The sequence below is a fragment of the Dermacentor andersoni genome, chromosome 5 (genome assembly GCF_023375885.2).
Source record: "Dermacentor andersoni chromosome 5, qqDerAnde1_hic_scaffold, whole genome shotgun sequence".
NCBI lineage: Eukaryota > Metazoa > Arthropoda > Arachnida > Ixodida > Ixodidae > Dermacentor > Dermacentor andersoni.
Window position 1 is genome coordinate 161,320,012 of NC_092818.1, and position 21,640 is coordinate 161,341,651.

At 47.4% G+C, this 21,640-nt stretch overlaps 1 protein-coding gene across 1 annotated transcript in view; it reads right to left on the reverse strand.

Moving 5' to 3' along the window:
• LOC126531531 (sodium-coupled monocarboxylate transporter 1-like) overlaps window positions 1-21,640 on the reverse strand; it is a 75,611-nt gene that overhangs the window by 41,931 nt on the left and 12,040 nt on the right. The window lies entirely within an intron of this gene.

Sequence of the window (21,640 nt, forward strand, 5' to 3'; positions counted from 1 at the left end):
GAGCTATAGCGATTTGTCACTCGCATAGCCGACGTGACAGGAGGGAGTGGCTTGCCAGTCGTTGCTTGAGATGTGACGTCGCCAATATGATGCACTTCCTTCTGGGTTCGTTCAAGTCTTTAACGAGAGGTGCCTCTGCTGATTCAGCGGTTCACCAAAAAGCGCAGCGTCAAGCACCGTTGTCACTGCAGCAAACAATTGTAGACCGACAGTTAGCTAAATTCTACGAACTGCGGCTCTCCCGATAAAGTCAAACATCGTCAACTGCGAGTTTTGCGATAATGTAAAGTGTCGTTGCTTCGTAGACGTGTAGCTGCAAATGAAGGTACGCGTTGCGGTGGTAGACAACAATGGAACAAAGTGCGTATTTCAAGTGTTCGTTGAATGCCTACGTAGCGTAGCAACAATGCCGTCCGTTGAGTGCAGTCTCTCGTCATGAAGGGCGGCGCACATCATGAACAGCCGCCAGACAAAGAAAGGACGACATCGCAAACAATTTGCAACCTGTACTCATAACGTTGTCTATGCCATTCCATTTTCATGCGGAAGAACGTATGTTGGTCAAACCGGCAGATGCATCAATGAGAGATTAAAAGAGCATCGATATAACGTCACTATAGGGTAATCTCGGGTCATTTGGGTATTCACTGCCGAGATTGTTCCTGGAAGCCCATGTTTGAAAGCACTTCAATTGTGTATAGGGCTCATAGCAGGATGACGAGGGAGATAGTGGAGGCCTACGAGATTGCAAAATTAGAGGAAAAGTGCGTAAGCAAGCCTTCGGTATCGCTATCTGAAAAAGAGATACGATTCCTCGGTCTATCTTTGTGACCATTGCAGTACGTGTTTTCCCCATGCCTTGCACACGTGTGCGGTTTATCGAAATTCACCACTGAATGCTCTTTTTTGCTGTTACGTTTGTTTCCGCTCGTACGGTACATATTTATCGACGAGTGCGAAAATAAAATCAATAGTGAAGCGCTGTGCCTGTGTATCTGTTTCTTCCTACGTCCTCGTACAGTCGCGCTTATACACTCTACCGTGGATTCTAACCAACTAGCCCGCCAACGTGTTTTAACCGCGAACCTGTGTCCCAGAGAAAGCACGTCAGTGGGGCACATGCTTCTCTGCGCGTCGGCTGGGGCAAGTTCAATCTTTTCGGGTTGTGAATCGGGCAACTTGGCGATTACTGTCTCGCTGGCACGAGAGCACGAAACTGAAGCAGTTGAGTCTTTCAGAGGAACCCGGTTGGATGGATGGATGGATGGATACAACTTTCTTGTACGTCCGGCAAGGTTTAACGCGACCCGGGCTCAGGTCTCCCACGGGGGAACGTCAAGGCCCTGCCTCAACGCCGCCTCACAGGCTTGCTGTACTGCCCCCATCTGGATTCCGAGGTCTGAGCTGCGCAGAGCGGCGGCCCACCTCGACGACAGGGTCTCCGGAGTAACTGCCATCCCTCCTATAACTACATTGCACTCCCACAGCATGTGTTTGAGTGTTGCTGGTCCTTCCTGGCACAATTTGCACGTGTCGTCCTGATGCTTATCTGGGAAGATAAGTTTCAGACGGAATGGATTAGGGAAGGTGTTCGTCTGGAGTTGTCGCCACGCGACGGCCTGCCTCCTGTTCAATTTGGGACTCGGCGGTGGGTATATCCTTCCGGCGTTCAAATATGCACTGGTTATGTCGTTGTATCTGGTGAGCCTGTCCCGTTCTGCTCGAGAAGCGTTCGCTATCGTGCGAGAGGCGTTGCCCTGTTCGGCGCGGCGGGTCATGTCTCGCGCCGTCCGGTTGGTTGGAAAACAATTCGACGAAGTTATAGGAGCCCTTTCGCAGCCTCAGCAGACCCATTGCACAACCGCACTTGCCTCTGCAAGTTGAGACTTCGGGATTTTGCACACTATTGTCCCGTGTCCTTGAGAAGGCGTGAAGCCACCGAAAAGAAGTCAAACGTCTTCAGGAAGCACTTTTTTTTCCAGATACAGAAGGAAAGCCTGCGCCCGCGGCAGGGGGAAACTGCGATGACATTGACGATAACATGAAGTTCAAGCGGTAGATATTGAAAAGGGCCGGTTGTACGAGAAATGAAATTAAAAAGGATGCAAGATTGGATTTGTTGGTAAAACGTGCTTTAAAGTTTAACAGCGTAAGAACACCAGAGGGGACAGAAGAGAGAACTGATCACTGACTTCCAACAATTTATTTCCTTTTCAGAAAGCACCTCTATATCGAAGCGGGAACAAATTTATGGTCAAAGGGCGGTTGCATCAGTACCTCATCTGTCGCTCTCACTGACAAGGAGATGAGATGCCTCGAGCTATCACAAAATTAAATATTGCTATCGTTTTTCATTGCGTTCTGCGTATAGTTTTTGTGTGACTATATAGAGGGTGTTCAAAATTAAGCTTTATGGTTTCCTTAAAATTAGGCACTGGGAGGCACGCGAAGACCACCTGTGCAAATAAGTTATGTGGTCAGGGAGACACAACGCGAGAAGATAGTTATCGCTGTCAGCAGACCAATTAACCAAAATTGAATAATTAAGCTTCTGTTGACTGCAGTAAGTGGGTATGTTCGTATTGAAAAGTTAGAGGCAGTCGTGCTTCTACATAGTATAGGTTGGAAGAAATCTTTTAGCGTGTCTATGCTCCGAGATATTTGACTCCTGATGGTAATTGTAGTTCGCATGATTACGCACGCAAGAGAGTTAGGATCGGTTCAAAGCTGCTCCCTGATGTGACGTGACTGTTGCGTGCGAGGTTTAGACTGACAACGGGGCGAAAAAGCATAATATATAAGCTGAAAGACATGACTGTGCATGAGCCACTAGCATGCTTTTACCCTGACAGCGTATGCCACAGGGAATTCACGAAAGGCGACCCACAAAAATGATCGCGTTTGGTAATATTGAGCTTGTTTTCTGTATCCTTGACAAGCTTACCTTTAGGGCATGAACTTTGCGCTGTGATAGTGCCTATTCGCACAAAGAATGAGACCTCATCAAGTTGAAAGCAGCAAAGAGAGGCAACAAACACGTTAGAGGCACCAGGCACAGTGAAGTTTCCGCGCAATGCGTTATGTATCAATGCACAGTGTGTGGGTACGCCATGGTGATGGCGGTTAGTTCCAACTATTAAAGTTTGCACCCTTTGGAGCTTATCTTGTCCAACAACGATAATCGTCATCTGTCCTGCTTGCGTTTCCTTTCTTGAAAACTCCGCGCTCGCTACTTTCCTGTCAAGAAAGCAATGCCATGTTGACAACGCGCATGCCGTTTGTCACCTGCAAGTACCGGGCGCGCAACATTAAAGAAAGGAAAGGCACGTAAGATGGATGATTATTGTTGTGGGACAAGATGAGTTCCGATGGGTGCAAACTTAGGGTGTAGACGAAGTTTGTGTTGTATATTGTTTAATACGATAATGTCTAAACGGACACAAAGTAGCTTCACGTAGATGCGATACAAATATTATTTAGGAGGATCAGTTAATCCCTCCGAGGAAGAGCCGCTTTCTCAGCGTAAAAATAAAATCGTGGGGCTGCAACATTCATATGGGGACGCATTACCAGCGAAGCTGTTTAGGTTGCATACATGGGCTGCAAACATTATGAAATCTCACGTTTTTTTTGTTTAATACGGCACTACACTACGCCGACACAAGTGCCGCTGCGGTCACAGCATCTCCCATGCATATGCCGCAACAGCTGCTGCAGCCGCGCCGACACCTCCGACGGGCGTGATGTTATGACCACAGAAGCCCAGGCAACGTGCATAGGCGCCGTCGCCACTCTTCCACCCTCTTACGCGGGTGACGCGCAAGCCTATGGGTGCTATTATCGCCCTCGGTGCTCCTAGACGTTTACACTGTCTGCATCGCAGATCGTATTCAGGGCAGGGCTCGCGTGGCCGCGCCATACGCAGCAGCTTCCCTCACTTCAAAACTACTCCAGTCCATATCACCCTGCACAGCTTCATTTGTAGTCTTCTCGTGAGCGCCCAATGCGAAGCGTCCCACTGACCTGTGGTTCCCATCGACTCCTGATTGTACCCCTGATTTAAAGCAAACAACCGCATTTCCAAAAGTAAGTCCTGGAACCATTACACCTTTCCACATACCTCGGAGCACCTCGTGCCTATTGTATCCTCATAGCGATCTGTGCTTTATTATGGCTGTATTTCTCTTCCCCTTCCCTGTTATTGTATTTTCTTGTGGTTCCATGTATCTGTTGCCTTCGTTTATCCATACACCAGTGTATTTATATTCTTTTACGCCAGGTACTTCCTGGCCCTGAGATGACACTGTCTGTTCACTGTCTGGTATTCGCCTATCTCTTTTTTCAACTGCTTTCAGCAGAGGTTCCTTACTTTTTGGACCTAGTTCATTGATCAGCCTAACGGGAACTTCGCCTAGCCCTGTGGCTGTGCGCTTCGGAATTCCCTCTTCGGCTTTCTTCCAGTTTAAATTCATCAGCACCAGCTTCTTTCCCTTCTGACTCTTTCATGCTATTTTCTTCCTCAAGTAAAGCCTTGTCATTGCCTTGGAAAGATTCGGCTGTTACTTTTCGGATGTAATTTAATTCCGCGTCCCCTTCCAGTTCGTTTCCATCTTAGGTCTAGGATATGTTGTTGTATTGTTGTTGACTTCCTGCCAAATAATTTTATGTGGTTCTAAAATTATTCTGGGTGCGGCCTTCTTTTTCTCACGTATTTCTGGCAATGGGATGCGCGCAGGCGAGCGGCATTTGGGGGTGTTGCAGAAAACTCAACGGCGCCTACGAGCTAGACCATAACAGCAGCACAGCGCCCGGAAAGTCGGGAGAAGCTGCAAAGAAAGCTTCGCTTTAAAAGGCAGGTTAGTTGCGGTTTGTTACCCGGTACGAATCTGCGAAAACTGTGCTTGTGCCAGTTTTCACAATACACAATGCACAGATACATGGTAAACACTACGATAAATAGTAAATCGTATTAAGAAGTACTACATCCCGATCCAAGACATTATACATTGAGTTTTTTGTTCCACAGTCGGCTTTCGCAGGTGCTTTAGAAGAGGCAACTATCACAGTGGGTGGTGTTCCGTTACCTTGTCTAAACGCCAGCCGTAGAGATAAATGGTGAGACTGTCCAAAGAGCCCCTACAATGGACAGATGTCCTTTTATTTATTTTTTTAGCCGAGTTTCCTGTTTTATATATGTTACTTCAGCTTTGATGAAAACAGGACTGGAAGAAGCGACCAAGTACTTTTTTCGACATTTTCATGAGTACGGTGCTGGTTCATTGCTCGGCTCTTTGTTTATGCTTCCTGACAATCTTGACAGCGTGCGTTATGCATGAGGAATTTTTCCATGACAATGTATCTGTCGCGAACTTTAGGAACGCCACGCACGCAGCTGTGTCGCTCTGAGTTGGACATTAAGGCAGACGCGAAGTGACCGCGATCGCTTTGAGCGTGACCTAATGCATGCCGCCGATACAGTGCGCTCTGACTAGGCCCATTGTATAGCAGGCTATGCCCGAATTAAATGTTATATTCCTGCGCTATATTCCCTTTCTGCATTGCCACCTGTATTTTATTTTGGTCGTTTCGTCCCCCGTCCCCCCCCCCCCCCCCTACATTCGTTAGTCCCTGGAGTTTATTTCTTTATGATTGGTGACCCTTCGGTGGCCTGTTTTCTCGGGGTATCATTAGTTAAATGTCATCAACAACAAAGGTGTGCAGGAATCCCCCGCACAGGCGTGAATGTACTCTATTCGGGCGTACAAACAAATTTCCCCAAGTTCTTTTAGCTATAAATGCGAACGCAATGAAACGTAGACGAAGAAAGGCCGTCGCCTGTCCGCGTATAATCGTAGTTAATAAACAACAACAAAAGCAACACGCTGTGTTTGGCACAGTTTGCAGAAAACGAGAAAAATGCACGCGTTTTCGCCCTATATAGCCTCGAGCCATACGGGCCTAAATTGAAGCACGCACTCAAGTCAGTGGAATGGAAACGTTGCTGTGGCTATTTCCCTGCGACCGCACACAGCCCTTGCTATCTTAACTGTCGAACACGATAAGTCCCCCGCGGACGGGCCATAACGCGGGGGGGGGGGGGGGGGTAATGGGGGGCACGCAGCTGTTAGCCCATTATCGCTTCGATAAATCTGCACGACATTGCTTTCCACCAAAAAAAGTTGCGGAAACAACATTAATAATAGAACGGCTCGTTCAATGGGCAACATTTATTTGCACGCAGATCGAGAGACAAAATACGAAACCCAGTACACGTGAAGGAACTCCCGGAATGCGTTCACAAACCGCGAATAGGCTTCGTGATTACTTTAGGTAAAATACTGTGTCGCTGCTCAGGACAGCGTTATCGGTTTGTATAAGCGCAGATTCTACGATTATTCCTTTACTTTTTGCACTCTTCTGGTGCTGAATGTTGGTGCAAGCTTACGTCGCGTGTCCAGATATGGCTTACGCACCATTATTTTGTCATTCGCACCATAAGTACTAAGGTAATCTAGTTTAATTAGTTGCCCTTCACGTGCTTAACGAAGGATGCCGCCCCAAAACTTTCAACAGCCTAAAAAAAAAAAATTCTGCTGTTTTACTGTCAGAACTACGAAGTGATTATGAGGCTCGTATGTTCAATTTTCACCACTTGCATGGGGTTCTTTAACGTACACGCAATGCATGGTACATTCATACCCCTTCTATCGGAATGCGACCGCCGCTTCCGGGATCGATCCCGCGACCTTGTGGTAGCAGGGCAACGCCATGGCTAGTGAGCTACCGCGCTGAGTGCCATTTCAAAACCTACGGTTTGATGTGTGGCTATGCCCGCCTAGCAGCGCACGTATCTGTGAAACATACAATATATTCTTGCATTGCTACCTCTACACTTGTTCCGTAAACCAGGATAGGATAGGAATAACTTTAATGAAGTGCCGGCAAACGACGATTTAACGAGTCGTGACGCTGGCCAAGCGTCGACCCGGGGTTATACCGTACTCTGCACTAGCCCAGTTGGGCCCGTTTGTAGTGGGTCATGAGGCTTGTGCTTTTCGAGCGCACCCGTAAACCAGTTTTGCGTTACGGTACAGCGCCACCTTCGCAACATGCACCGACAGCGCCAACCAGATAATCTACTTATCGTGGAGTCTACAAGATAGAAGAACCGGTGCACCTAAACTACGTGCATCGATAGATTATATCCTATACCTTTTTATTTCGAACACTTCTATCCGACTCTCCCGATGCCTGTTTTACGATTCACCCCTGGATCATATCTTCCTAAAGCTTGGAACTGCTCCATGGGATCATACCTTCCTACAGCAATGGGCTCATACAATAGAAAGTTGTCAGAGGAAAACTAAACTAAAATTAAATTCTGGGGTTTTACGTGCCGAAACAACGATCTGTTTTTGAGGCGATTCGGATTGGGGGACTTAGGGCTAATTTCGATTCCCTGGTTTTCGTTAACGTGCACCCAATGTACGGCACGCGGAAGTTTTTGCATTTCGCCCCCGTCAGAATGCAGTGGCCGGGCTTTGATCCCGCGACCTCAGGCATATCAGAGCTGAAAATAACAAGAATGAGAAAGAAAACACTTCGTTTTTCGTCAGCGCTATATTGCGTTGCTTAATTTCCAACACGAGACTCTGCCAAAGAGCACCCTCCCACTTTTCATTTACTTCTGCGGCTTCACCTTCTGCAGCAGCCCGCGCTCTATCTTTTCACCTCGACTACACTACGCCACTGGATGAACTCGCGCGGCAAGAGAGCAAAGCCAGCTTACCCACTTGGTTTTGCTTGTCGACTGTCCAGGTTATATCTTGCGCAGCAATAGTAGCCCGCTTGCCAGTGGGTGCTGCCACTGTTTGCATTCGTAGTCGTGTGCGCTGCATACGGATCTTGCTACAGGGCTACATTTAGAAGCGAGATCCCGCGAAAACACGGCAATGTGCGCGTCGATTTGATGGCAACTCATGCGCCGCCGTGTTTCGGCTGTATACGTGTGCGGTAGTTGCGTCCGTATGCAGTGCACTACCAGGCTATATGACTGCTCTTCCGTAGTTCTAACAATCTAATATTCGCGGTCAGGGCGGCATTAAACGCGCTGTCGGCAAAGCGTCATGACGAGTGCCACATGTCCGCGCTGATATCTGCGCCAAAATCACGTGTTGCACAGTACGCAGTGAAGTGAAACGCGCGAAGCGGCCCAGTGAACAACTTCCAGTAAGAACATGATCTATTTCATTTTACTTCTGTACAGCTTAGTTTTATTGCGATAATAATTGGTTGGATATTCCAGGCGCATTTCTGCCGTTGGCGTTGCCGTGGTCTTCCGGACGAAATCCTAGGGCGATAAAGTCGTTCCCGCGCCGCGCACCGTATGCTGTATGTGCGAGCGAAAGCGTGCGACGGTGAGACGATGATGGCGGATCAATCTCGCGCGTGCAAGTGAGAAAAGCGGAGAGGAAGCGCGCCGTCTTCCGTCGCGCGCAATGGCACCGGGGGAGCGGCAGCTGCTGCGTATGGCATGGGCCCTATCTTGAAAGCGATCTGCGATGAGAACAGAGTCTAAGTGAGCCGGGAGCTCATAGCTTCGTGTGCGCTGTGTTCTTGCCGCTTAGTTCGTGTTGAAGCGAGAGACAGCACGATGGTCAATTCGCTTGCTGCTGCTGCCGCTTTTCCTCACGCCAGCGTTTTGACAGCACGTGTGCATGCTCATCGAGTGAGATGTTCAGTAATGCTTCGACTGGGGCTAGTTGGTATGGCATAGTTCTGTTTACTGCGCTATATTGTTATAGAAAGGATAAACAATGGCCAGGCTTAGCTTGGTTAAGCCAAGAATGCGTTGCATATTGCGCGCGTTGCGTTGCGTTGCGAGTTGGGGCCCAGCTTTTCCTGCGGCTGTCGTGACGTCACGTCACGTGGTTGCGCGAAAGGGCAATGGTGGCTGCCCGGCCGCGCCCAAGGGCTGAACTGAGTGATTGCAATATGCAACGCATAAAACTCTAGTGTAGGGGTATGAGCCACTATGATGGCTCATACCCCCAATGGTGGCTGCCCGGCCGCGCCCAAGGGCTGAACTGAGTGATTGCAATATGCAACGCATAAAAGAGACTGACACACATGTGCGCTAACTTTCAACTGTTTATTATTCGCTAGCGCACGTCAAATATATGCACGGTAGGGTGACTGAAAGTAAATAGAAAACATGAAATGAAAGACGAAAAAGAAGATCTACGCACATCTGATTTAACAATGGCAAGTATAGCTTGATATAATATTCGTCTATGAATTTAAAAGCTGTGTCTCCCAGCGCCACAGAGCGTTTGCTAACGTGGTTTCCCGAGTAATTTTTGAGCATGAAATACGCTTCTAAGATTTCACGTGCTTTTTTTAGATCTTCAGCGAGCCAAGGCCTTGATTTTCTTCATTTTTTTTTGTATTCAAGATATGCTTGCAGCCGCATTGTGCGCAATGTGCCGCCAAATGTCCTGGTGACTGGAGTATTTCTGTCGAATCGATTGCTATTCGCCTTCCGGGTGAAACTGCCACTTTCTTTCTTGGGAAACGTAATCAGTTTACAATTACTTTTACAATTACATTGACGCCCTATGCTTCTTGACATGGCTTGCGCGACAATGACCAGAGGATAGCTGCGACACTCAATTAATGTCTCGTGCGTGTCCTCCTGTGCATTCTTAGCCGCTTGTGTAGTGTGGGCCTATGTGTGTTTCCTTAGGAACAGGTAACGTGGTAAATGTATGCCAGCAATATTTCCGCCTGAGCGTTTCTTTCCGCCTCACGATGTGTCATCTTGGTACGTAAGATGAGATGCTCAATTCGATTTCACCCTGCCTACGGCTAATTTCAGCACGCAGGGAAAGCTCTGAAGTAATGCGTATGACATTGAATTTTCTTCTTCGTAAATATTAGCTCACCTACTTAAGAACGTTCCAGAGTACGGGGGTTGAGATTAACAAAACCTTTCTTACTTAAAGGGAAGCTGAAGAGTCTGTCGAATTCAATAAGACGCTCATATACGGACGCGGGAACCTTATAAACCATGTAGGTAAAATTTGGTTTTTTTTTTTCAATTAGGAGAGACGTAATCGTCGGTTAAAATTGCGCTGTAGCTCCGCCCCCCGTCGAATGCCGCGCGCTGCTGCTGACGCTGACGATGCGAGCGGAGACCGGAAACCGCGGTGTTGTAACGTCAACTCTAGTGTTTTGTTCCTTCGCAGCCTGCGCGACCGTGCCTGACCGTGCTTGTTTCTGCGTGCGTGCCATCGTAATCTGCTTCGATAGATCCTGCATTCCTTCGTTGGTGCGTCTGCGTGTATGTAGAGTGGTCTCACGTAGCCGACGGAATTCGCCGCCTCTACGACTTCGGTTACGAGTAGTGTGCGGATGGCGCACAGATGAAGGTCACTACACGTACTGCATGAACCGGGAAGCTTTTCACGCGTTTAAACCGTCTTTGTAGATTGCCGACAGCTTTGGACAGCGCACAAATGCCGACGATCGCATCCCCGCTTACGTTCCACGAGGAGGCATGCAGGAACACAACACTACAGTTGTTTGACCGGAAACGAGCTCACTAGATCGGCGAAAGATCGGCGAGATCACTAGATCGCTTTGCAAAAAACATACTCACCAAAGAGCATTTCGAACACGAGGAGATCCCAAGACTTCGCTTTCGTTCGCGTCGAAAGCACTGCTCGCACCAGCATCGTTTGCTTCTTCGAGAGGCCGGCTCTTCGCAATCGGCTCGCACATCTAGGGAGTAACGCCGAACTCGTCAGAAAAACGCAGTCTCTCTAAATTTTCCATTACCTCTTAATTTTCCATTACAGCACCAAACTACCTGGCACCGCGCTTCATGTGTAGCGGCGGCGGTCGGTCACTAGAGTTGACGTCACGAGGCGCCCGACCAAACACAGGCGGAAACGAGACGCGCGAGCTGGGCGTGTCCGCTGCTGCAGTTTTCGTCGAAATAAAATATATTTGCGCTTTCTTTCGCTCAATTTCGATACGATATTCGAATTCGGAGGGTTGAAAACCATTATGTACACATGTTCACTCATTTTTTCTGGAATACCTTTCAGCTTCCCTTTAAGGGCATTCAGTGACTGTCCATCACACCGCTGATCGTGTTATCATGGAGGTCGTTATCAGAGGTAGGGTGCCGGCCTGCGCAAACTAATGAGGAAGCACTCTTTTATGCCGTAGAAGTTCCATGTATCTGGTAACCGGTTCACTAATTAACATGCGGTGCAGAACTGAAGTTTCTTTTTGTGCTAGGTCGCTTACATCCAGGGTGGCGTGACCGCTTTGAAACAACTCGCTTGATTTGTTCCGCAACAGATTCCTGACTCGGCACTCCATCTACGACGGCGATTGCTGAAGAAAAATAAGACACTTTCTGTGCAGTTGGACTGCAAACGGACCATCTTCATTCGTAACCGGGAGGCATTCACTAGCACTAACTATACATGGCGGACGACGGTGGTCTCCGGTGGTGGTGCTGTAGTCGCCAGCCTCGTCACTTGTGGCAATGTGGCACCATCCCAACGCACCTTACACGCTGATTCACCCCGACTGACGCTGAATGAGTCTCTGCAGGACGCGGTGTCATTTCACGACGTAGACAAGAAAAGGTCAGTGAAATGTTCCGTTTCTTTGCTAGAATAGATAGCCAATGCTATGTGACAAGGCACTGTCGGCCACAAAAGTTTACGAGATTGCATTATTTCTGAAAAAGGTAAATCATCCGCGAAGTCTGAGCACATCGCCTCGCATGCAAAGTTTCAATCGATGATATATTTTGTAGAAAGCCATTTCCGGTTGACCAAAAAGGCACAAAAAGAAAAGGAACTCAGTTCTGAGTAGTCCTCATATACTCACACATATTGTTGTAGGTACCTGGATGTAAAGCAGCTTCGACATACTCTTCGGAATCTATGACGACAGCCCTGAAATTACTGCAATGGCTTTGATTCGAGTTTCCGGGTTCAAATTCTGGCCGCAGCGACGGTATTCCGACGAGGGTAGAATGCGACTGCACTAGCGTGCCGATGTTCTAGGTGCGTACTACGTGTCGGAGAACCCAGGAGGTAGAAATGAGTCGGGAGCTCTCCACTACGCTGTCTCTCATTGTGAATAGCTTCGGGCCGTTGAACTACGTGAGTCAATGACTGCTCGTGGGTTTAGCAACCTACACCTTTGGAAGCACATATTTGAAAGGGCAATAAACCTAGGAACATAATCAGTCTTCGCTTGAAAGAAAGTAACGCATTCAAGGAGAATACGGAAATACCAGGTGTCACTTTCAGCTACTCAGTTATTCCGCGACCAACGGCCATAATGCGATGATGGCATAGAATAGCCTGTTGGTACATATAAAGTTTGTAAACAGGGATAAGGTGCCTGTCTAGAATGCACTGTTTGTAGCAAACAATACATAGGTGAGACAGGACAACAAATTCATACAAGACTCAACGGTCACCGCGGGGACACAAAACACAATTTACCTAAAGCAGTAGCCAGCCACTTTAATGAACATGGTCATATATTTGACAAAGCAAGGCTCTCTATACTACATACAAATTTCCGTTCCCCTCGCGAAAGGAAATATAGGGAATCATACCTCATACACAAGTTTAATTGCCTACACCCGACGGGAATTAATTTGGCATGCGGCAACTTAGAATCTTTAAAAGCGGTAACTTAAATCTGAAATTCTCATATCATCAACCAAGACACAAAACACATTATGCCACCAGCTAACCTTAATTCTTAACCTCACCTACTCTTCCATTTCGAAAATTTTTTCGTGCCTACTACTCAATTTAGTATACTCTTTCAGGTTTTTACGTCTATATCAACTGTACTACCCCCTTCTCCCATGTACACTTGCCCCCGCCCGTTTCTGCCCATGTCACCCTCCGGTTTTGTTATTCCGGTTTCGGTCCCCCCCCTCTCTTCTCCCTTCCTTTTATATATATTGTTTGAAACCCCCTCACCAACACATTCCGAAGTAAATATGCCTTTTTCGGCGCCTCAACCCAGGGTATAGCCATTTCTGGATGCCGCCGTAACGACACCTACGTTGAGCGACTGGGACAATGCCCCTTGAAAGACCATGCCGCTGCCTTTCAGTCACCCCGTACATTGCACTGCAGACTCCTCGTCGCCATCTTAACTACTTCAAAATTACTCGTCGTATTGCTGCTATGCTACTCAAGACATTCTTTCAACTCATGGTTTCTTTATTTGTCTTTTTGTGTTACTCGCGCACTGACCGCCTGACCGGCTCTTCTAATGCCACAAGAACATGCCACCAACGATACCCCTGAATGCTTCCTAACCTCTCGCCTCCCCAACGCGCTCCCAGACAACACCTCCTAGACAAGACAAGTTCTCTAGAGGGTGTTGTCCCAGACCCCCGTCTTCCTTAAATTTTTTTCTCTTTCTTGTTCTTTCTCTCCCTTTTTTTGTCTTGGTGTCACCCCGGCTTCCCTTTTTTCCTTCTGCCTTTCTTTCTTTTCTTTTCTCCCCTAGTTCCCACTTTCCCGCTCTTGTCCCCTCGTCTTGGGAACGAAGCTCACAGATGTCGGACGACAGCACTCGTTTCCTTTGAAGTCTCTCCCTTTAAAACCGGCCGCCAGCGACAACACCCGCACGTGACGTCACTGCACTAACCCTCTAAAACTAACATGCCGAGGATGACGAGGCCGCCTTTGACGAAGATAGGTCCTCCTATCGAAACGTTGGCCAGCCTTTCTGAGGCACCTTATCCCTGTTTACAAACTTTATACCACAGTGTGCTATTACATCTGTCAGCCCCTTTCTTGATGTTGGTACATAACTTGACAAACGACGAGACCCAGCCTTCGAAGACACGCACGAGAAGACAAAAGGCAACGACACACGCTTTGACTAGCAGCAGAGTTTTATGAAACACTTGGGTCGATAAGAAAAGAAAACCAACGCGCGCATGCGCCGTACAAAAGCAGGTAGGCACAAAGAACATTGAATGCGTTGGATGCCCTCAAAAAATTATGCTGCCATTCAATGCAGCAAAGTTTTGATGAGCTGATCTAGCGTCTAAAGGCGGCTGGCTTCCGTGACATATTAAAGGCGGTAGCCGAAACTAAATCTTTTAGGTTGAAAAAAGGAACAGATGGCAGGGTACACGCACGTGGAAATGGAAATGAGGATCGCAAGCGAGTGGACGTTATTCTTTATACCCACAAGCTTTAACACAACGTGAAAAAAGTTGTCACTAGGCACGGCGTACGAGTTGTGTTCTCTGCGCCATGTAGACTTTCAAGACTTTGTGCCAGGATTGAAAATCGGAAACCTAAGAGCTTCTGCACTATTCGCCATGTTTCAAAATTCAGACTGCTTTACCAATGTTGGCTATCGCATACCATTGTCGTGCGGTAGAGTGTACATCGGACAGACTGGACGCCGTGTCAATGTTCACTTAAAAGAACATGAAAAGTATGTGGCGCCAAGTGGAGGGGCAAACTTGCCTGCTCACTGCCGAAGTTGCCTTTGCCATCTTGTTTATGAAGATACCAAAATTATTGGCAGGGGCGCCACGAAATGCGAGAAAGAAGTCACTGAAGCTTACCAAATCCAAAAACACGGTCACAATCAGTGCGTGAGCGCACTTTCCTTATCGCTAACTTGCAAAGAAGTGGCTTTCTTTGAAAAATGTCTTTAGAATGTGTCATTCACCGTTGTTTTTTATGTTTTTTCAGTTCCTGGTTTTGCATGGCGCATGCGGGGGTTGGTTTTCTTTTCGACCCCAAGGGCTTCATTAAACTCCCCTCTTGCGTTCGCGTCTTCGAAGGCTGGGTTTCGCCGTTTGTCAAGGTGACGGCGCATTAGGGTGACATAATCGCCTGATATCATGTTTCGGGAACTTTCATGAATGTTTGCCTCTTTTCGTCACGTACTGTCTACGAAGAGCACGAGGTTTAACTTTCCGTTATTTTCACCCGTCTTCTTTTGTTCTCTTGCAACGAAAAACTTTCTTCAGCTCGCTGTAGTCGCAAGATGCCGATAGCGCGGTATACATTCCAGAATTTATATTCTGCTAAAGAAATAGCTTCAAATCCACTTGATATGTTGACGAACCCGCTAAACATGTAAAGCTGAAATGAATATAATGACTTGACAAAACTATGACACCTTCGCGAAGGCATAAGCCATACGATGTAACATGACATTTAAAATGTTGTGCCATAGCTTAGATTGTGTGATTGCAACTTCATAACTTATCGATGTAGCATGCACAAATACGTACAAACGAGCATGCGCATGCATTGAAATTAACCCCAGATTTTGAATGAATGAATTATGGGGTTTTAAGTGACAAAACCACGACTTGATTACGAATCACGCCGTAGTGGGGGACTTCGGATTGATTTTGCTCACCAGGGGATATTTAACGTGCCCCGGGTGCACAGCCCTAGAGTTTATATGTTAAAGGCAGTGAACGTAGTGACCGCTTTGTAAGCGCAGCAAACGTCCTTTAATCATCGATCTTACACGTATGTTAAAGGACGTTCGCCGCCCTTTAAAGTACAATAACTTTTTCTTGGGCGAGTGGGTGTTTGCTGAACGATATGGCATTATAGCGCAAAAAACAAAACAAAAAACGGAAAAGAAAGATTCTAAGTGACAGGCAGAAAAGAAAGACAGACGGCGCTGGTCTTTCTTTCTCTTCTGTGTGTCACTTAGAACCTTTTCTTCCCGGTTTTTTGCGCTACAATATTATGTCGTTCAGCTCATAAAATAATAATTACATTCAGTAGTGCATGTATATAACGTCTTCAATTATGTTTCCCTTTCCATGGTCGCATTCCTTATTGTCTTGACGCTAAATGGGAATTCATTCAATAAGTAACGTATTCGCGACCTTGGCATCTCTCAAGCGGAAATTTTACACGACAGGTTTGTCGTTATCAAACATTCTAATAAATGTAGTTTTCAGGCTTACTCGCGCATTTATTTCTGATTTCCTTTTTTCTTTCTTTCTCCTCTGGTATTTTCGCTACCCAATAAATAGCTTCTTTCTCTGTTATATTTATTCATATTGTACTGTAAAATAAGGAGCAGTGGGGCTGTGGCTAGGAGAGAGACAACGACGACGAAAAAGAACAACCTTGTTTCGGTGCTCGATCGGCTACACTACCTCTCGCTGCTCCAACGTTCTAGTCGCGAACGCTTACAGCTCAAAGTGCTTCGCGACAACATAAATTTCTTCGCTAGGTGCCTGCTTGGAAAAGGGACGTGTCTAATGAATATTGGCAAATACACCCTCAGGCTAATTCACACTTACTGAGTTTTCGACGGATCATTGTTTGATAAGCTGTAGTAAAGAAAAACACAGTTGGGAGTACACATCTTAGCAATCCCGCAAAAAGGTGAGGGAGCGGCTGGAATCCCCTGACGACTGACTCTTCAAGGTTGACACCTGGACTATTCCGCGGAACCAAGAGCGTTCGTCGGAGAGAGAGGGAGATAAAGAGAGAAAGGTAGGCAGGTTAACCAAGGACATGCCCGGCTGGCTACCATACACTTGGGGAAGAGAAAGGGGAGTAATAAATAAGGAGAAAAAAAGAAAAGTTATAATCAGTTGCAGAGGAATCTCGCAGAGGAATCTCCGCTGTCAAAAACGTTTGTACAATCCAGTATCCTTCCCGAAGTTCAGAAGGGCTTTTGTGGCCTTTTGCATGCAAAAACGCATAGGCCATGGTTCAAGGATCGTCTCTTTCCAGAGCGCTCTATTATCTAGCAGGTTGAGCTTCGCTTGTAAAGTAAGTCGTTGAGTGTCAAAAGATGGGCAGTGACACAGAAGGTGCTCTTATAGTCTCATCGCACCCGCACAAATTGCACGCCGCACTGTTGGCCATTTCTATCAGGAACGAATAGGAATTTGTAAATGCGACGGCCAAGTACATGCGACGCAGTAAAGCTGATTCGCGACGGGAGGGTCCAGGTAGCAGGCGAAGTCGCAAGTTAGGGTCGAGAGAGTGCAAGCGTGAGTTGGTGAAACCCGGTGAACTCCATCGTAGAAGTGTGATGTGGCGAGCAAGTGATTGAATCTACCGCGCAGCATCCGTTATTGAGAGTGGTATAGGGACCCGCTGATGTTTTATAGCGACGCTGTTTATGGCTAGGTTCTGGAAAAAGTTGCGTGCGTCTATCGAGTCATGTAGATAGATAATTTCTACCCATACGTTGGCCGATTCCGAAGGTATTGCAATACCGGACCAACCCGCGGTGGAGGTGAAGCAGGTTTTAAACGCTCCGCCAACTTGCAAAAATAAGTTTAATATCTTAGGTCCAAATACTACTCTATGACTCATGTCGGCCATGTCTACGTTCTCACCGCCCTCTCTTTGTCGGCGTTCCAAGCGCTTGCGTATCTCCTTTCCTTCCGCTCTCCCGTGGTGGCGGTCCCGTAAGCGTGCTGCACGCCAGGCCCACGAGGCAGAAAGAAAAGCGAACCCTCCATGTGGCCCCGATCCCGCAAACTTGGAGCGTTTCACCGGAGCAACGGCCATGTTTCAGAGGAAGTTTGTGGGGAACCAATTTTGTGCGGCCTGTGTTGTGTGCGACCGCTTGTAGTTTTCTAGTGACCTCACAATCATTACTCCACTGCGGGACGTCGACCAACGTCCGATCGCTTTGGCGACAATGAAGCAGTGTGTGCCCTCGGAGTGTGGTGAGGTGCGCGTCTGTTGTACGTGCCCGGATTCATTTGTAAAATGTGTCGTGCCGCGTTTCGCAACAATACATGGGTATGTACATCCCCCGGCGCCTTATAATCTCCTGACGATCAACGTCGTGGAGGAGCGACTTGTCACGCCTCGCCTTCCATTTATGTGCATATGGCGTTTGATGCACGACAATGGACAGCTTGCCATTAAGGAGCCAACATACACAGCTTCGCTGGTCATCCACCTTCGCTGAGTGGAATGACACTGATTTTTTTGATGAGCCGACAGCGCAGCTTCATCTGCGCTGTCGTTGCCGACAATTACGCAATGGCTCAGCAAACACTGAAACTTAATCTAGTGTCCTTTCTCGAGCGCGCGCTGATGAGCGCTAGCTGCTCGTCTAACACTAGCTGCTCGTCTAACCCGGCAAACTGCAGAGTTTCTAGGGCTGCTTTGGAATCGCAGAAAATGGCCCAGCGATTTGGTGGCTGCTGTAGCACGCAATTGAGTGCACCTTGAAGATCCGCAAGTTCTGCTCTTGTAGACATGGTATTGTGCGAATACTTAAAATGCAAAGAGACGGCGGCCGATGGAACAACTACTGCTCCGGTAGAGCGGTTTGAATTGGTGGAACCGTCCGTGTAATGGTTATGCAGTCAAAATAATACTCATTGAGGAGAAGCAGAGACAACTGCTTCAAGGCTAGATGTGACAAGTCTGCCTTTTTAGCAATCCCAGGAACTGAGAGGCACACGTGAATTTGCCGGAGACACCCCAATACCGATGTTGGGCGTTTCTCAGGTATCAAGGCATGATGTCTCGTCACAATACTACACAATGTAACCTGTGGTCTTCGCGCTGGCAAACCAGCTAAATCATGGGATGGTAGCCGTGAGAAGTGTCGAATGTGCGCGCTTAGCATCTCAACGACGGTATGAATGGTGATCAGATGCTCCTGTGCAATGACAATCGTTGCAGCTATCGAAGAACGTCTCGGGAGGCCAAGACATGTCCGAAAAGTTTGGGATTGTTCGCTCTGGTAGTGCTTGGAGATTAGCCTTGCGTGTGTTGGACAAGACAGCAAGACTGTATCGCAAAAATCGGAGAAAAAGTGCCGTGTATAGCTGTAACATGGAGATCACGGATGGTCTCCACGATTTTCTGGCTACGAATTCAAACATATTCTCAATACAGGTGAGTTTTTTTTCTTCATGTAGGAGACATGTTGACTCCAGGTGAGGTCACGATCCACAATGTCGCCTAAGAATCTGGGTTTTCTTGTCCCCAGTTGAGTGGCCCTCGATACACACCGGTTAGAAAGACATCGGGTTGCGTGTAAATGCCACTAGTGCACATTTTTCTATATTTATCGCGCGACCTTGTCGTCGAAAGTATGCCGCTGTCAGGGTTGCCGCTTTCTGTATTCTGGCGCTCACTTGTGGCTTTGTCACAAGCGTCCGTCGGAGTGGCCAGTTGGCCTATTCCCTAAAGATTGACCGAGCCAATTTGCTTAGCTTTGGTGATCTGACAAGAACTGGCGTATTGAGCGCGGTCCGATGAAAGCATCAGCAAATGCTTCTGCGCAGTAGCAGCCAAATTGTGGAGGGTCAGAACCATCAAAGAGAGGAAGAACAGTTTAGTCACTTTAGCATACGCTAACGAGGATGAAGGTGAATGCATGCGCGCTCACGAGACAATCATTAACTTGCTTTGACATACTCATTCGAGTGCGCTGTTACTTCCTTCAACTTGTGTTCCCTTTACTTGCATTTCTCTTGGTCTCTTTTTCTATCGCCTAGACAACGCCACTGGTTCTGCGTGGTTACTGGCACACGTTAGAACGGTTGTGGAAAGTCTACGAGGACCATTAAGACATATACGGCAGGCTCACTGAACGAATTATTTTTATTTTAACACTTTAATGAACGAGGGTTGCTAAATGGATTCGTATATGTGTTGCCTTCAATTTTATTGTAGCGCAGGCAGAATGAGAGGGACATGGAAAGGCAAATTAGACAAGCACACCGCACTAGCTTTCAACAACATATTTGTTTCTGGTGCTGGCAGGGGTACCTACGCTCAAAACGTCATAAGAAGTGTGCACCTTGCTCGGCAAATATGAACAAAACCGGGAAAACCACACGCCGACACTTTTGTGGCCACACTGATTACTTAGAAGGGTGTCCGTTCAACGCGAACATATATAACCGAGCTTTTTTATCAATAAAGAAATTGATGGCTTACTGGCGCAGCCACTTGAATTTTGGTGCCAAAACGCCGGACGCTCGTCAGATTTTTTTCGACCCATGAGCAATCTAAGGCGTTCGTCTTTAAAGGATTCGGAGACACGAAAGGTCGAACAAAGCCGGCAGGAGGTAGACATGCGCACTCTGTGGAAAAAAGGATAGTGCGACGCCGACTTCGATGGCAACGCGTAATTGTACACTAGGGTGAGGTCTTTTCGTGCTTCATTTTATACGTCCGACTCGGGAGTGCATTCTCCCCCCTTTCGTGATCGGTTTTCATTTCCCACAGCGTGTATAGCTTGCTACCGGGCTCGGAAACACCAGACGTATAGCGTCGACCCCAAAGCAAAGTGTGTCAACACGTACTTCCGCGCTTGGTGGAAACACCCATTCGAAGTGAGCCAAGTCGCGAAAGTGACTTCCCTTTCACGGCCCGCCACACAAAACGAGATTCGCAGGCCGAGACTATGACAGATGGGGGAAAGAAAGAAATGGGCGTCGCTGCACCTACGCGTCAGTGGCAGGCACGATGTCACACACAAACACAAATGCGCCGCCACCCGCCCGCCCGCCCACCGTGTTTTTCTGGCTTTCGAAACGCATTGGCCACGTGACCTGCGCGGCGCCCCACTTGTGACGTCTCTCTGTGCCGGCTTCTGTGCGCCCTCGTCTATGGACAGAGGCGCATGTTTCCATCCTTCCGCCAAGGACGCACAAGAGGTGCCTTACAGTGCTGAACAAGGTCACGCTTGCCGCACATGTCGCCTCCTTCGCGCGTAAATTCTTCCCAGCACGTGGTTTCGTGCGCCCTCACCCGTGTTAAAACGATGCATGTTTTAAAGTTGCGTCGAGCGTAACCAACATAAGGCAATAAATTTGACACGGAAGAATGAACGCGGGTTCGCGCTGTGGTGTTTCTATTGCCGAGTTTTGCTGAGATTAAGAAATTCGGCCATTTGCGTGTGGAAACACTGGCGTGCAGGGTAAGCGATGCAATGGAGTCGAAGACCTTGACGCGGGGAATGCGAGGTTCAAATCTTAGATGCGCGCAGAATGCTGTAAGGGTGGCAGTGTATGTAAGCATTACAGTAGCGGATGTAAGGTTCCGTCATTCCAAGTCAGAATATTACAAGCAGTTGGAATATCCTTATATGGTAGTCTTACATTCTGAGTTGGAATATTTCAAACAACATGCGCATAAGAAAATAGAGGCGTTCATCACTTTTCATCAATTTAGCATTCCTAGTTTCGGCGTTTTCTTGCGGGAAATAATCTTTCGATTTTAATGTAATGAAATAATGAAAGTCAGCCAGGAAAAGTAATTTTACCAATATACACTATCAACCTATTGGCTCGCCAAAATTCAAAGCTGTTTTATGTAGTCGTAGAATAATAGACACGGAGCAGTGAAATACGACCGGGACTAAAAGTAAGAAGACCCATACACAGCGCTAATTTTCAACTAAACGTTTTATTGCAGCTTCGCTGTAATAAAACGTTTAGTCTACTACGGCTATGTTACTATGTTGACTATGTTAAACAGTTGCACTATTTAATAAAATGTGTGAGCTTTCCATCTCTGGCTTTATTGGAGACAGAAACGCAGCTAGAATCATCGCTGAAATGACCGGGTGCGATGCGGGGACAGTG